This window comes from Ranitomeya variabilis, chromosome 3 (genome assembly GCF_051348905.1).
Source record: "Ranitomeya variabilis isolate aRanVar5 chromosome 3, aRanVar5.hap1, whole genome shotgun sequence".
NCBI lineage: Eukaryota > Metazoa > Chordata > Amphibia > Anura > Dendrobatidae > Ranitomeya > Ranitomeya variabilis.
The window spans coordinates 758,768,651-758,782,051 of NC_135234.1; the positions used below are offsets into that span (position 1 = coordinate 758,768,651).

Genomic DNA, 13,401 nt, shown 5'->3' on the forward strand with positions numbered 1-13,401 from the left:
CTTATTGACTCATTTTTACGTCTTTTTGCCCATATGTATGTAATAAGATTTCGCCTCTCGCAGGTTCACATAAGAGAACAGACATTTCTTTTATGGCTGATCCCCAGAGGAGCGCCTGTCATATAAAATAGTCCGCGCCGACCCACACATGCACGTGTTTAGCGCTGATTCGAACCTGCTGCCCCTGCGTGTGCAGGTGCTGGGGGGCTGCGGGACGATCCGGACGGGGACATATTACATAGGTGACGCTTGATGGAGATCGCTCCAGGTCCAGCACCGGCACTTACCAGATTTGTGCTTTTAATGGAAATAAGATTGTGCTCCAGTCACAGACGTCACAGCTCACATGTGGTGTATGAACCCCGCTATTAAGGGGCATTGTGCAAAATCCATGCGAAGCCTTAAATCACTGGATCCAGTTATTGTAACGGGCAGATGCCGGAAGTTTTATGGCCGCTGCTTTCTAGATACTTGTTTTTATAAATATGGATCCACATTCTATGTGTCCTCAACTAAAGGAATTCATAGTTACCAACTTTAAAGAGTAACTAAACTTTTATTTTTTTAGAACTTTGTCCAACATGGAAAGTTATGAAAGTTTGCAAATCAGTATATTCAGGAATTCGACTTCATTTTTTTTTTTTACAGGATTGAAGAGAAATTCCATGCTGGACAAAATTAAGTATGAAAAAATAAGTTCAGTTTTTCTTGAAATTTGCCCCCAAAACCCCATCCTAGAATGCCCTGTGTGATCTCTCTTGATGAAAATTAGTATAAACCGCTCCAATTTCATGGTTAAGGAGCAGAATGTGGACGTACAATGGGGCAAAAAAGTATTTAGTCAGTCAGCAATAGTGCAAGTTCCACCACTTAAAAAGATGAGAGGCGTCTGTAATTTACATCATAGGTAGACCTCAACTATGGGAGACAAACTGAGAAAAAAAAATCCAGAAAATCACATTGTCTGTTTTTTTATCATTTTATTTGCATATTATGGTGGAAAATAAGTATTTGGTCAGAAACAAACAATCAAGATTTCTGGCTCTCACAGACCTGTAACTTCTTCTTTAAGAGTCTCCTCTTTCCTCCACTCATTACCTATAGTAATGGCACCTGTTTAAACTTGTTATCAGTATAAAAAGACACCTGTGCACACCCTCAAACAGTCTGACTCCAAACTCCACTATGGGGAAGACCAAAGAGCTGTCAAAGGACACCAGAAACAAAATTGTAGCCCTGCACCAGGCTGGGAAGACTGAATCTGCAATAGCCAACCAGCTTGGAGTGAAGGAATCAACAGTGGGAGCAATAATTAGAAAATGGAAGACATTCAAGACCACTGATAATCTCCCTCGATCTGGGGCTCCACGCAAAATCCCACCCCGTGGGGTCAGAATGATCACAAGAACGGTGAGCAAAAATCCAAGAACCACGCGGGGGGACCTAGTGAATGAACTGCAGAGAGCTGGGACCAATGTAACAAGGCCTACCATAAGTAACACACTACGCCACCACGGACTCAGATCCTGCAGTGCAGATGTGTCCCACTGCTTAAGCCAGTACATGTCTGGGCCCGTCTGAAGTTTGCTAGAGAGCATTTGGATGATCCAGAGGAGTTTTGGGAGAATGTCCTATGGTCTGATGAAACCAAACTGGAACTGTTTGGTAGAAACACAACTTGTCGTGTTTGGAGGAAAAAGAATACTGAGTTGCATCCATCAAACACCATACCTACTGTAAAGCATGGTGGTGGAAACATCATGCTTTGGGGCTATTTCTCTGCAAAGGGGCCAGGACGACTGATCCGGGTACATGAAAGAATGAATGGGGCCATGTATCGTGAGATTTTGAGTGCAAACCTCCTTCCATCAGCAAGGGCATTGAAGATGAAACGTGGCTGGGTCTTTCAACATGACAATGATCCAAAGCACACTGCCAGGGCAACGAAGGAGTGGCTTCGTAAGAAGCATTTCAAGGTCCTGGAGTGGCCTAGCCAGTCTCCAGATCTCAACCCTATAGAAAACCTTTGGAGGGAGTTGAAAGTCCGTGTTGCCAAGCAAAAAGCCAAAAACATCACTGCTCTAGAGGAGATCTGCATGGAGGAATGGGCCAACATACCAACAACAGTGTGTGGCAACCTTGTGAAGACTTACAGAAAACGTTTGACCTCTGTCATTGCCAACAAAGGATATATTACAAAGTATTGAGATGAAATTTTGTTTCTGACCAAATACTTATTTTCCACCATAATATGCAAATAAAATGTTAAAAAAACAGACAATGTGATTTTCTGGATTTTTTTTTCTCAGTTTGTCTCCCATAGTTGAGGTCTACCTATGATGTAAATTACAGACGCCTCTCATCTTTTTAAGTGGTGGAACTTGCACTATTGCTGACTGACTAAATACTTTTTTGCCCCACTGTATATGGGAGATGAAATCACACATACTACATGTAATCCCTCCCATAAATACCCTTAACAAAGATTAACCCCCCTAAGCAAATATAGATCCTCGTCCCCCTAAATATATATACCCAAAATAAATATGAGCTGCCCTTAAAAACAACCTCGGACGTAACTACCCCTTAATACAGACTCGAAACTCCAAACCAGATCTGCATCAGTGTCTGCATCAGTGACCAGACCATCCTCCCATTTATGTAGATTGGAGACCATACCTCCCCCCCATTCATGCAGACCCCAGACCAGACTCTCTACATATTCAGATTGTAGCCCAACTACTAATACAGAGCAGACGTACGGTAACCTCCCCCCCCCTTGGGACTGCTGTCAGGACCTTGTATGTGGTGGCCCCCAAAAGTGCAAGAAAGTTGGAGTTCTGCCGGTTGGTTCGGCAATTTTCGATACCTCCATAGAAGTGAATGGAGATAAGCGCGCTTGTGCAACGAGTTCTCCATTCCCAGTGGCCAGGACCCATAGAGAAGATGCACATCTATCAGTGACTTATGTCAGATACTGTTGTTCTGCCATGCGTATCCGAGATGGCACAACACAAAGCTTATAAAACTAAGGCTCGTTTGGAGGGAATTGTTGCCGATACTGGCCTCTCTGTATTGGGGCATCTAATAGTCTATCCAAAATGGATAACATATTGTGGGAAAAAATGTGATGACTTTATTCCCTGATGATTTATTAAAAACTAAAATAACTAACTTCCCTTAAGTTTTTGTTCTCCTCCTTGCCCACATCAATCTGTTTCCATAAGAAATGTCCATCCGAATCGTCAAAAAAAAGAAAGAGAAAAAAAAAATGAGCTTTTCAAAAAAGTTTTATATTCTAGAGGATAACGTAGAATAGTTTGGGGTTGTTTTTTTTAACCATTTTTCATGATCTGACATCATGGCACTGAGCACCTAAAACGCATCGCTTTGCACGGATAGTCGGCGCTCTCGGGACGCTCGTTCTGAAATTTCAGGGTTAGTCGTCTGTGTTTCGACAGACTCTGTAAGAAGTCCTGGGAGATGAACTTACTGAGCTAATGAAATAATTCACCAACGCGTTTCACCCAATTAGCGTTCATTAATGCAGATCTGTTTTCTTGTGAAATGAGTCCCAACGCGTCTCATGGGTCTGTGTGGAGTCTGAGCCGGCAGAAAAGAACATGGAGAGCTGAAGCTGTGCTTGACTAGGTGATGCATTTTCTGCTAAGTGCCCCCCTCTGCAGACTCTTTATTACCGTCAGGACCCCGAGAACCAGTGCACTAAGGCCTCATTACACAATAACGAAGCAGAGACGCCTAACCGGCTGTGAGCTACCAGAACGCCTGAATCCGGCAACTGTCCCCCCACATCACAGGGCGTTACAGGATGACAAGATTTGCAGAATGTTCCTGTAATATTGTAACCTCATGACATTGTCGATATCACTGAGCCGCGTCAAGAAAACGGGACTCTACAATACTGTTTTTTTTTATCAATTAGCAAAATGCAAAGTGAATGAAGAAAAGAGAAAACTAAATCCCGTCTATTCTTCCAGATACATTTGCATTCGACTTGTGAATATTGTTCCAAACATCTTGGAGGACTGACCCCAGATCTTCTGTGTATGAGGCTTGTGCTGCTTCTTCTGTCTCCATGTGATCCCAGACAGACTGGATGATGTGAGATCAGGGCTCTGTGGGGGCCGGACCATCAGTTTCAGGTCTTCTCATCCTTAATGACATTGGTGGAAGTTTGGTGGTCGTTATCCAGCTGCAAAATACATTTGCGGCCAATCAGAAGCCTCCCTGATGGTATTACATGATGGATAAGTATCTGGTGCATTTCTCACCATTGAGGACACCATTAATCCTTACCAAATTCATAACTCCATTTACCGAAATTCATCCCCATTCTTGTAGGACCCTCCACCGTGCTTCACGTTCCTTCAGACCCTCATTATGGTGCCGCTCTCCAGCTTTACTAGCTCATCTGTGCATCCCGGGCATATCAATCTCTCTTAGCTACAGCTCACATTTTGGCTTGTCACTCACCAACAGCACACTTGACTCTGATTCATCCAGCACACTTCCAAACATGGTGCACAGTCCCTGGTTCTAGTAAAAAAAAAAGCTGGGCAGGTGCATCTAATCAAATCGGGCAGAGCTAGGACTTAACCCTATCCTACCTGGCTCAGGCTCTGCTACACTATCTAATTAAAAATAGAAAAGCAGTAGCAGCACCAGGATAAGGTGGGTGCAGCACCTCCCTGGCAAAGACTAAACCATGCAGATAAGAAGTAACAAATGGAGGCAGCACACCAAGCAATATGGCAAAAAACAAACAAACAGTTGTTTATTAGCCCATAGTGGCAATTCGGTTCTGAGGTCCTTGAAAAAGGTTCTTACCTCAGAATCTAAACATTGCCACTGCCATTTTGTGCTAATAAACATCCGCCTTTTTCTGTCTGTCTATTATTTATCTATCTATCTATATCTATCTATTATCTATCTCAATCATCTATCTATCTATCTATCATCTATTATCTATCTATCTAGTATCTTATCTTTCTGTCTGTCTGACTATACATGAGTTTCAGCTTGCGCTTCATAGAATTTTCCATCCAATCCTATAATAAATTGAGGGATTGTGTATTACAGCCTTTGCTGATACATAATAATAACAGCGGCAGACACTAATTGGCTACAATCTAGAATAAAAGCAGCAATTTATCCATGTAAATAACAAACACATTCCGCAAATGGTAAGAATAAAATACGTGGATGTAACACTTAATAGACGGAACGACTCCAATAAACAAATGAACATGTGCGAAGCACAAAGAGAGAAGGCAGAAACAGCTGGGAACGAGCAAAAGACATTTAATAACACAGAAATTAGGGAAATAACGTCGTCTACAGTAAATCCATCTGGAGGTGGAGGAGATGAAAATGTTCTGAATTTGAGAAACGTGGTTTAAGGTGAGCGCTCATAAAGAACAGCGCGTTTTACAGGTGGGATACATTTCAGGGTTGTGCTCCGGGCCAGAACCTGGAGTTTATTTATGCTGTAAATCAAGAACAACGTCCCTAAAAGCAAAATGCAAAAGAGAAAAAAAAGATATAACTTAGATAGAAGAGAGATCAATAAATGATAAATATGAGAGCAGATAGATAAATATCAGATAAATATAAGGCAATGACAAATATAAGATACATAGATGAAAGATTGAAATTATAGATAGATAATAGATAGATGTTAGATAGATACTGTAATATTTAGATAGATAGATAATATTTATTATTTATCCATCTATCTATTATCTATCCCATATCTATCTATCTAGTATCTACTAGATAGATAGATAGATAATAGATAGATATGGGATAGTAGATACAGTACATAATAGATAGATAATAGATAAATAGATAATATGTATTTATTTATATAGCAACATTAATTCCATGGTGCTGTACATGAGAAAGGGGTTACATACAAAGTTATAGATATCATTTACAGTAAACAAATTTACAATTACAGACTGGTACAGAGGGGAGAGGACCCTGTTCTTGTGGACTTACATTCTACAGAATAATGGGGAAGGGACAGAATGTCCGGGGTGCAGCAGCTTCGATGGTGGTGAGGAGGCAGCTCGGGTGGTGGTGGGGCAGTGGCTCTGGTGGTGGTGAGGCGGCAGCTCGGGTGGTGGTGAGGTGGCAGAATGGTTATTGCAGGCTGTAGGTGCAGCGCCCCAGAGTCCTGGTCGTTGCAGTATTGCCGCTCTTCCACCAGGGGGAGTATGGTACGTCTGATGGTACTAAAGGAGTTCACCTGACCAGGTATCACAGTCACACACTACACTTCACACTCCAGGGGGAGCAAAAGGTTCTATCTATTAGGCCACTCCTCACACTCGGGTAAAACTGGGGGTTTGATAGGAAGTTAGAGAGAAGCTACCTGGGTTTGACCCAGAGAAGACCTGTCAGGCAGACAGAGAGAGAGAAGGAGGAACATCTGAGCTGTAGACAGAGGTCCCGGTCAGGGGTGGGATCCTGACAGAGACATAGCAGGAGATAGAACGTTACGGAGCTGCGCCTGCACCTCATTGCGGCAGCATCCTAAGAAAGGACAAGAAGCGAAGTATATTGTGGAGAAGTGAGAAACGAGATCACAGAACAAGGAGATAACACCAGGAGGAGTCCTGCCTTAAGATCGGCAACATCCTTCTGAGGCGCATAGCCGGTGGCCGGAACACCGAGGAAGTAATTGGCTCTACGCATTACTTTGAAACATGGCAGGACAGTTCAATTCCAAGTTGGCTGCCCGACCTTAATACCTAATGAAGACAACGGAGGCAAATTGTGGGAGAGGGGCGTCACTAGGGTCCCTATAAAATAGCTCCAGGCCTACCCCGTCATACGGGTCGTCCTAGCCATACCATCTGGGGGACGGAGAGAGAACATCAGAAATATACACGAGAGTTGTGAGGACTATCCCGTGGTGCTCAGCAGGGAGATACTACAACACACAGGCGCTTGTAGGAAGGCTACTGATTTCCACCTGCAAAGGGAACTCTGGATGTGCCTATGGACCGGCCAGACTTGGCCTGCCCTGTGAACAGTGCTCTGGACTGTGGACGTTGAAGTCTTCAGTAAAAGGTAAAGAGACTGCAACCCTGTGTCCTCGTTATTCATCACGCCTTACAACATCCACCATTACCACCTACTCATCAACGGAAGCCCTGGGGACATACTTCACCTGTGGGAAGGTATAACATCTAGCTGCCATTCCATCACCCCAGCGGACCCCTAGCAGTGCCGGTCACCCTGACCGAACACCACAGGTGGCGTCATGAACACTTGACAAACTACACCTTTGATTGGGCGCCCCTTAGCAGGGCCACGGACCGGGTCGGGCCACCGTGACATCCCCAGAACCAAGACAGAGGGACCCGGTACCGAGTACCCCACTGCCCTGCGCCTGGGGGCGATCCATAGGCTTTCTTGAAGAGATGGTGTCACGGGTTCCTTCTCCGGTATCACACAATCAACAGAGCAAGAGAATAGTGAACAATTCCAAGACCTTTATTTAGGCAAAACACGAAAGGTCCATGTATACGATCCATCACGCAAAGGATAAAATATTCCAGAACACGAATGCATTTCAGTAACAGGATAAAAGTCCAACAATCCAGCACAGAGGTTAACAGTCCATATTCCCTTCTTTCTCTCTGATATACTCTTCACATCATGGTTCCACATCAGAATGATCTCTGTGTCTCACCTCCCTGATATTTTAAGTCTCCCTCCTCATTCACAGGCCAAGAGGGGGAAGGTCTCAGGGGCTCATTGTTTCAACAAGCTAGGTCAACATGTCATTAGCATATTAGCAAACAACATTATTCACTGACCCTGTGGAGAGATAACAATACAGAACTGTGGGGAGAATATCAGATGGCAAATAACTCATCCTACAAGATACAGTAACACCATGATAATCAGTAAAATAGAAATATACACAAAAATGATACCCACATAGCATATCACACCATCACAACCTCTCCCCCCTCATAATAAGTGAGCACGCCATTAGGTCTACACAGACCTCTGGCCTGCTCACTTTAGTCCACTTTGTTCCACTGTTTATAGTTCCTTGTACAGTTGGCAGGGGTTGCAATAATCATGAGCACTTGTCCATAAATTCCCGGGTCCTGGCTTTATGGTCATACCAGGCTTTTTGACTGGACTGGGCCATTCGCTGATGTTCATTAGCCAAGGTAGCTAGCTGGGCGAGACAGTCTCTGAACTCTAGAACGTAGGGAATGATGGGCGTTCCGGTATCTGCGATATCTCCCTCCAATTGTTCTTTCAGAAGAAGGAGAGGCCCACGGACCTTCTGCTCCCACAAAATGACTTTGCAACTCCCCAATGTCATTTCCAAGGAGGATATCTGCAGGAAGTCCTCCCATAACGCCAATCCAACACAGTTTTTCTCCAAAACCGAAATTGAGACGTACCAAAGCTCTCTGTATATATTTGCAGACACCCCCCGCCAGGACAATGGGAATTCCCGGGCCCTGGTGAATTGCCTCAGGTCGAACCACACAGGGGTCAGCGATAGTCAGGAATGCCCCCGTGTCTCTAAATCCCGACACTTTGTATCCATCAATTAAGACATCCTGCAGGTGGCAATGCCATTGCTGTGTATTTCTGATGGACAAAGGCCGGAGTCCGTACACTCCATGAGGGGTATCTATGGTGCCGTGGCCGGTGGTCCACTCTGGTGGGGGTGGTGGTTCCTCTTCCTCAGGCAGGATGGAGTACACAAGATGCACTGGACGAGGTGGGGCTGCGTGGGGCTCCCTCCAAATCCTTGAGGGACAGCCACACTGCAAATGTCCAGGTTGCCCACACCCGTAACATCTCCTCTCTGTGATACCCCCAGGTCGTGGTTGGAACTGTTGGGGCCCAGGATTGTGAGCTGTGATTGTCATCGGCCTGCGGCTGGGTGGATGGGCAGATATAATCGGAGGGTGACAGGGCGCGGGAGAAGGCCGTGGTTCATTGTCCAGAAGCCTCCTCCATTGCGGTCAGATAGTAAGGGCTTCATTGGCCAGGGCTGCAGCTCTATCCACGGTGCGCGGCGTGCGCTCCCGGACCCATTCCCATACCTCTGCGGGGCACTTGGCAAGAAATTGTTCTATAAGGAACGCCTGTATAACATCTTCCACAGTAAAGGCATTTTCTGCTTCCAGCCATCTCCGACATGCCTGGGACATCTTATGTGCATACATCCTAAACGATCCCCCCGTAGTGCATGGCAGATCTCGGAACTTGGCCCTATATGAGTCTGGGATGATAGCATGGTAATCCAGGATAGTCTGCTTTACAATGTTATAATCCCGATTCTGCTGTGAGTCAATGATTCGGTAAGCCTCCGCCAGGCTACCGTTCAGGAGTCCCACTAACAAACGCATCCAGCCAGAGTGGGGCACCTCCAGGGGCTGGCTGGCACTTTTCAGCCTGGGGGGCAATCACAAGGCAGTGGCCCTCGAGTTGCGGTGGCCCTCCTTTTCCCTGCTTACCTCTGACCATTGCATTAAAGCAGCAGACATAACAGGCTTTAAAAACAGGCTGGTACAGAGATATGGGAACAGAACTGAGCTTGCTGCATAGATATGGGAGCAGAACCGAGCTTACTACAGAGATATGGGAGCAGAACCGAGCTTACTACAGAGATATGGGAGCAGAACCGAGCTTACTACAGAGATATTGGAGCAGAACAGAGCTTCCTATAGAGATATAGGAGCAGAACAGAGCTTACTGCAGAGATATGGGAGCAGAACGGAGCTTACTACAGACATATGGGAGCAGAACGGAGCTTACTACAGACATATGGGCGCAGAACGGAGCTTACTACAGAGCAGTATAATATAGTAAAATATATAGATGAATTAGAAATGGCGACACACGCAAACGTCATCTGCATTAGTAATACATGCACCATTACATAATTAGTTGTAGGCTGGGTTCACAAGAGTGAAGTTTACATTCTGTATACGCACCACAACCTCCAGCCTCGCGGAGGGTATCCCTCCTGTAAACCCAGCCTGACGGGGACAACCCCTTATAAATGGAAGTGTGCTCCTCTAAACCATGCAATCACTGCCAATCCTCCAACCGTAAGTGGTGAATTTCCAGAGCTGGGAAATGGAATTTCAATATTAGAACACGTCAACTTTGGTTCCCGTCCCTCCTCAAGGAAGTAAGGCAGACAGGTGTGATAAGACTATTAGAAAAACTACTGCCACACACACGGCAGTACATACTGGCAGAAGTGTGAGGGCATTAGTGCCTGTGTATGGACATGTCAGAGGCTAGAGAGAAGAAAGCTTGGTCCCTCTTAGCTTCTGGCAATGTTTTACCTCAGCTCACATTTGGGCCATACCATTGTAAAACAGGTAGACACATTTACCCACTGACCCTACTATTCATAAGGAACTGCTGTCTACCCCTTAGTTGCCCACTGTATATAGTCAGTGTGGGGATGTGGGCTACAGAACAACACAGGGCGATGACACTGCTACCTGAACCCTTCAGCTGCCCCACAATATGCAGGGAGTAAAACCAGTACAAAGTATGGCAGCCTCCCTGCAGAGCTGTCCAGGGCCGGACTGGGACAAAAAAGGAGCAATGCCACACAAACCCCACCAGCCCACAGACTATAAAGGTACCTTCACACTCAGCAACTTTACAACGATATCGCTAGCGATCTGTGACGTTGCAGCGTCCTGGATAGCGATCTCGTCGTGTTTGACACGCAGCAGCGATCTGGATCCTGCTGTGATATCGCTGGTCGGAGCTAGAAGTCCAGAACTTTATTTGGTCGTCAGGTCGGCGTGTATCGTCATGTTTGACATCAAAAGCAACGATGTCAGCAATGTTTTACATGGAGCTAACGACCTGTGAGAACGATAAATGAGTCGCCGTTACGTCACAGGATCGCTCCTGCATCGTTCTGGAGCTGCTGTGTTTGACGTCTCTACAGCGACCTAAACAGCGACGCTGCAGCGATCGGCTCGTTGTCTATATCGCTGCAGCGTCGCTGAGTGTGACGGTACCTTAACACTCCCCCCACACCCGATCAGTGGATTTTCCTATACTGTGTTGTGCCCTTCAACGCTCCTCTTAAAGGCGTTATTTGAAGAGCTATGTGTGAATGTCGCCACAGTGCCCACGATTGATCGCTTCTTTAGAGCGCCGGTTCTCGAGATCATGGGGGTCCCAGCGGTCGGACCCCAGCAACTACAAAGTTCTCGGGAAAGGGGATTACTTGGTATAATCCATTTACCGTATATACTCGAGTATAAGCCGACCCGAGTATAAGCCGACCCCCCTAATTTTGCCACAAAAAACTGGGAAAACTTATTGACTCGAGTATAAGCCTAGGGGGAAAAATGCAGCAGGTACCGGTGAATTTCAAAATTAAAAATAGATGCTCCATACCGTTCATTATGGCCCCATAGATGCTCCACATAAAGCTGTGCCACATATAATGCTCTGCACCGTTCATTATGGCCCCATAGATGCTCCACATAAAGCTGTGCCATATATACAATGCTCTGCACCGTTGCCCCATAGCTGTGCCACATATATAATGCTCTGCACCATTGCCCCATAGCTGTGCCATATAGTGCTCTGCACCGTTGCCCCATAGCTGTGCCATATATATAATGCTCTGCACCATTGCCCCATAGCTGTGCCATATAGTGCTCTGCCCCATTGCTGTGCCATATAGTGTTCTGCCCCATAGCTGTGCCATATAGTGCTCTGCCCCATAGCTGTGCCATATAGTGCTCTGCCCCATAGCTGTGCCATATAGTGCTCTGCCCCATAGCTGTGCCATATAGTGCTCTGCCCCATAGCTGTGCCATATAGTGCTCTGCCCCATAGCTGTGCCATATAGTGCTCTGCCCCATAGCTGTGCCATATAGTGCTCTGCCCCATAGCTGTGCCATATAGTGCTCTGCCCCATAGCTGTGCCATATAGTGCTCTGCCCCATAGCTGTGCCATATAGTGCTCTGCCCCATAGCTGTGCCATATAGTGCTCTGCCCCATAGCTGTGCCATATAGTGCTCTGCCCCATAGCTGTGCCATATAGTGCTCTGCCCCATAGCTGTGCCATATAGTGCTCTGCCCCATAGCTGTGCCATATAGTGCTCTGCCCCATAGCTGTGCCATATAGTGCTCTGCCCCATAGCTGTGCCATATAGTGCTCTGCCCCATAGCTGTGCCATATAGTGCTCTGCCCCATAGCTGTGCCATATAGTGCTCTGCCCCATAGCTGTACCATACAGTGCTCTGCCCCATAGCTGTACCATACAGTGCTCTGCACCGTCCATTATTGCCCCATAGCTGCTGCTGCAATAAAAAAAAATAAAACACATACTCACCTGTCTTGCAGCTCCTCGGCGCCATCTTCCCGGCGTCTCCCTGCACTGACTGATCAGGCAGAGGGCGGCGCGCACACTATATGCGTCATCGCGCCCTCTGCCTGAACAGTCAGAGCGGAGAGAGAGACGCCGGGAAGATGGCGCGACGCCCGGCGTGTGGATCCAGGATAGGTGAATATGCGATACTTACCTGCTCCCGGCGTCCCGCTCCTTCCCCCTGCCTGTCTTCGGTGCCGCAGCCTCTTCCTCTGTCAGCGGTCACCGGCACCGCTGATTAGAGAAATGAATTATGCGGCTCCGCCCCTATGGGGGGTGGAGCAGCCTATTAATTTCTCTAATGAGCGGTCCCACGTGACCGCTCAGGGGAAGAGGCTGCTGCACCCGGAGACCGTGTAACAGGCAGGGGGAGCGCCAGGATCGCCGGGACTAGGTAAGTATATGACAGTGCTCACCCGCCGACCCCACCACCGATCATGACTCGAGTATAAGCCGAGGGGGCACTTTCAGCCCAAAAATTTGGGCTGAAAATCTCGGCTTATACTCGAGTATATACGGTAAATGTGTTTTCCAATATATATATATTTTATTTTCCCATAGTATTCCTGAAAATAATAAACCAATATTAACCCTCCCAAAGACCAATGTCGCCTATCCGAGAACAGGACAGGAACAGGATTGGCAGGAGGAATGGTACTGTGCAGTGTATATATACAGGACGACAGGAGGAGTGGTACTGTGCAGTGTATATATACAGGACAGGTGGAGGGTACTGTGCAGTGTATATACAGGAGGAGTGGTACTGTGCAGTGTATATATACAGGACAGGAGGAATGGTACTGTGCAGTGTATATATACAGGACAGGTGGAGGGTACTGTGCAGTGTATATACAGGAGGAGTGGTACTGTGCAGTGTATATATACAGGACAGGAGGAATGGTACTGTGCAGTGTATATATACAGGACAGGTGGAGGGTACTGTGCAGTGTATATACAGGAGGAGTGGTACTG

At 46.4% G+C, this 13,401-nt stretch overlaps 1 long non-coding RNA gene across 1 annotated transcript in view; it reads right to left on the bottom strand.

Moving 5' to 3' along the window:
- Positions 1-5,326: 5,326 nt before the first annotated feature.
- LOC143817331 (uncharacterized) overlaps positions 5,327-13,401 on the bottom strand; it is a 203,083-nt gene continuing 195,008 nt past the window's right edge. The window contains exon 4 of the long non-coding RNA XR_013224116.1: positions 5,327-5,529. This is a non-coding gene — a long non-coding RNA (uncharacterized LOC143817331). The remainder of the gene's footprint in view (positions 5,530-13,401) is intronic.